General features: G+C 57.1%; 1 protein-coding gene across 1 annotated transcript in view; it reads left to right on the top strand.

The window, feature by feature from the left end:
* SLC29A4 (solute carrier family 29 (equilibrative nucleoside transporter), member 4) overlaps positions 1 to 3,708 on the top strand; it is a 42,868-nt gene that overhangs the window by 14,221 nt on the left and 24,939 nt on the right. The window lies entirely within an intron of this gene.

Raw genomic sequence — 3,708 nt, 5'->3', positions numbered from 1 at the left:
AGCGGCAGAAAGGCGCGGGGACCCAGGCCGGGGAGGGCGGTGGGTCCAGGGGCCAGCCTGTGGCCCCTGCATGCATCGGTCCCTGGGGGTGCTGCAAGAAGGGGGTGGCCGGAGGGGCTTGAAACCCACCCCCAGAGGAGTTGGAGCAGCTTAGACCGCTGGGCTGCGGAAAGGGCAACAGAGACATCGTTAGCCCCGGTTAACGGGGACCAGGGGTGTACCAGGCATCAACTAACCAGGACTGGTAGTTGAGCCAGGAGTGCGAGCCCAGGCCGGCTTTCCAAGTGGAATTCGGTTCCCCTGGTTCTCCCTGGCGGGCCGGAGGAGCGCGGCCCCAGAGTGAGGCCAGACTGGCTTTGGGGTCCAGACCCCCAGCGCCTCCAGCTGCCCGGGGCCACGTTCGGGACTGCTGTGCACTTCAGGCCCCGTGGAAATGGGAGGAGCTGGAGGGGGTCACTGGGCCAGGCTCCAGTCTGAGCTGCATGACCCCCCCCCCACCCCCGACTTGACCTCTATGTGCCTCAGTCGCCCTCCCTGCAAAATGGTGAGAGGCCTTGGCCAGACGCAGTGGCTCATTCCTGTAATCTCAGTTCTAGGAGGCTGGGACTGAGGGATCACCTGAGGCCAGGAGTTCAAGACTAGCTTGGGCAACAGAACAAGACCCTACCTCTACAAAAATAGAAATTAAAAAAAAAAATTAATGAGGGAGGGGGTGGGAGCCCTGCCTTGCCCATAGCAGTGTTCTTTAAGTGGCAGCTTGTGCAACTGTTGAATGCCTACTGTGTGTAGCCGAGCCTACCCCACCAGCCACCCACCCAGTCCCTGTTTGTGACGTACTCTCAGCCTCTCCATCCTCTACTGAGTTGTGAGGTGGGGAAACTGAGACCTGAGGGATGACCTTAAGGCCAAAGAAGTGACCTATGTCTTCTCAACGGCCCCCCGGGGCAGGCATCGAGGGGTCACGGCAGCTCAGAGTGGAGGAGCAGAGCCAAGCCCCTTAAACGCTGGGGTGGTTAGGCCAATGTGCATGTGGTTAAATTTTAATTAACGGGGGACAGGGCAGGAGTCCCTGGGCTGCCTTCCCCGGGGGGCAGTAGGCTTGGATTTTGGGGGCTGGGAAGGACACAGTTGGAAGCCTGTGGCCCAGGAGAGGTGGGGGCGAGCGACTGCAGCAGGTTCCCCACACCCTCCACCATGGGGACAGTGGCTGGCCAAGCCGGGCAGTGTGGGTGGCAGCTGCCCACTTTGCTGACTGAGCCAGAGGGGACAGCAGCCGCCTCCTGGCTGGATGCCAAGCACGTCCGCCTTCCTGGGTGGCGTGGCCTCTGGGCAAGGCAGAAACGTCGGCTTTCTGGCCAGGATTGTTCGGGGCACTGCACGTCCCGGGGAGCGTCTCAGAGGCCCTTACTGAACACAGACCAGGCCTTTCTGGGTTCGGATGTCCTGGGCTGGGCTGGTATCCTGAGCAGGTGACAGGAGGAGCATTTGATTGTTGAAGACTGTCACCCTGACACCATCCCCTTCCCTGGCCCTGCAGGCCAAAGAAGGGCCCCGGGGTCTCTAAGCCTTTGCTGACTCTGGCACCTCCCAATGACTCTCGAGGTCAGGCTTGTGTCCACTTCACAGGGGAGGACAGGTGTGCAGAGCCCTCCCAGGGCCACCCCAGTTCAAGCCCAGCCCAGCTCTGCTCTAAGCCTTGCTCGCCCCCACCACCCCCAGCTCCAGATGTGGCAGGAGGGCCAGGGCTGACAAGGGGCAGTCAGGAGAGCCTTGAGCCTAGAAGGGGAGATACGCCAGCCTTCTCAGCCCCTAGAAGTCCGGGACCGCCTCTCCCCTGGTAGTGGGCACTCATCACCTGGGTTGGTCCCCAGCTGTCAGGGGCTGAATCTCCCCAGTCCCCCAAAACCTGGAAATGGGACGTCTCTGGCTTCAAAGCCCCAGTGAGGCCCCAGGCCCCCATTCAGGCTCCAGTTAAAACTCTGTAGTGAGCTAGAAGAGGGGGACGTGGAGTCACAGGGAGGTGCTTGGTAACCTGATCATCGAAACCTGCCTGGAGGCTGGGAAGGGAGTAAACTGAGTCAGGGGAGCTGGAGGAAATGAGACCCAGGAGATGGGACAAGAGCAGGCAGAGGTAACATGGGTCAACCCCAGATAAAATCAGGGTGGGCTGAGTGCAGTGGCTCATGTCTATAATCCCAGCACTTTGGGAGGCCAAGGTGGGAGGATCACTTGAGCCCAGGAGTTCAAGACCACTATGGGCAACATAATGAGACTCCATCTCTACAAAAAAGAAAAAAAATTAGCCGGGCCTGATGGTGCACACCTGTTCCAGCTACTTAAGAGGCTAAGGTGGGAGGATCACTTGAGCCTGGGAGGCAGAGGCTGGAGTGAGTGGTGATCGTGCCGCTGCACTCCAGCCTTAGCAACAAAGAGACTGTGTCTCAAAAAAACAAACAAATCAAGTTTCCTCTGGGTTTGTGGGATCCCTCAGGGTGGGCTTCTTCCAGCCTTTCCACGGCTCTCCCACATACTGGGGAAACTGAGGCACTACATTCAGCACTCAGTGCTGTGCTGTCCTCTCTATTAGCCTCAAACTCTGCGATGAACACAAATCCTTTCTGCATTCAGATAAATAAATACATGTTATTAGAAAAAGAAATCATTGGCCAGGCGCGGTGGCTCAGGCTTGTAATCCCAGCACTTTGGGAGGCTGAGGTGGGCGGATCACAAAGTCAAGAGGTTGAGACCATCCTGGCCAACATGGTGAAACCCCATCTCTACTAAAAATACAAAAATTAGCCAGGCATGGTGGCGGGCGCCTGTAGTCCCGGCTACTCAGGAGGCTGAGGCAGGAGAATCACTGGAACCTGGGAGACGGAGGTTGCAGTGAGCTGAGATCGCGCCACTGCACTCCAGCCTGGCAACAGAGTGAGACTCCATCTCAAAAAAAAGAAAAGAAAAGAAAAGAAAAAAAAATCATTTTAGGGGAAAAAGCTAGCCTGCCCCAGGCACACACAGGGCTGCCCACACAGTGCAAGCATCTCCATGACAGATGACTTAGTTCCTTCCTTTCCTTCTGAAGGTCAGGGCTGGCAGATCCAAATAGAAGCAAGAAGCACTGAGGCAAGACCACAGAAAGAACTTTCCGCCATGAAGGTGGTTGACCCCAGGACCAAGGGTCACGGTGGCTTAGCGTGTCACACAGACCTGGGTTGGGGTCTGGGTTCCCCCACTTTCTACCTGTGAGACCAAGGGGACTCTCACTTTCCTCAGCTGAAAAATGAGTGGTAAAGGCGCCTTTCTCCCAGAGGACACTGCAGCCCAGTGCAGGCACGCACGAGGCTCACTCATGTCATCTGTTGTTTCCGACTGCCCCCCAAGTTCTGGTATCACACCACCAAAGTATTCCTCCACTCCATCTATTTCTTACCGTGCCCGCTGCCACCATGCAGGCCACCTTGGTTGTTCCCCAGGGCAGCAGTCTCTGAGCCCTCCTGCCCTCCGACCCCTTCTCCCTAGATAGCAATGAGGATGAGCATCTTGAGACATACCCGGTGAGGGCTGGGTGCAGTGGCTCAGTGGCTCACGCCTGTAACCCCCGCACTTTGGGAGGCCAAGGCAGGAGTTGGAGTTGGAGACCAGCCTGGGCAATGTAGTGAGACCCCATCTCTACAAAATAAATTTTTTTTTTTTTTTTTTTTTTTGAGA

Source organism: Mandrillus leucophaeus, unplaced genomic scaffold (assembly GCF_000951045.1).
Source record: "Mandrillus leucophaeus isolate KB7577 unplaced genomic scaffold, Mleu.le_1.0 Scaffold506, whole genome shotgun sequence".
Taxonomy (NCBI): domain Eukaryota; kingdom Metazoa; phylum Chordata; class Mammalia; order Primates; family Cercopithecidae; genus Mandrillus; species Mandrillus leucophaeus.
The sequence above is the reverse complement of the archived record's forward strand: the minus strand, read 5'-3'. Positions and strand labels throughout refer to the sequence as shown.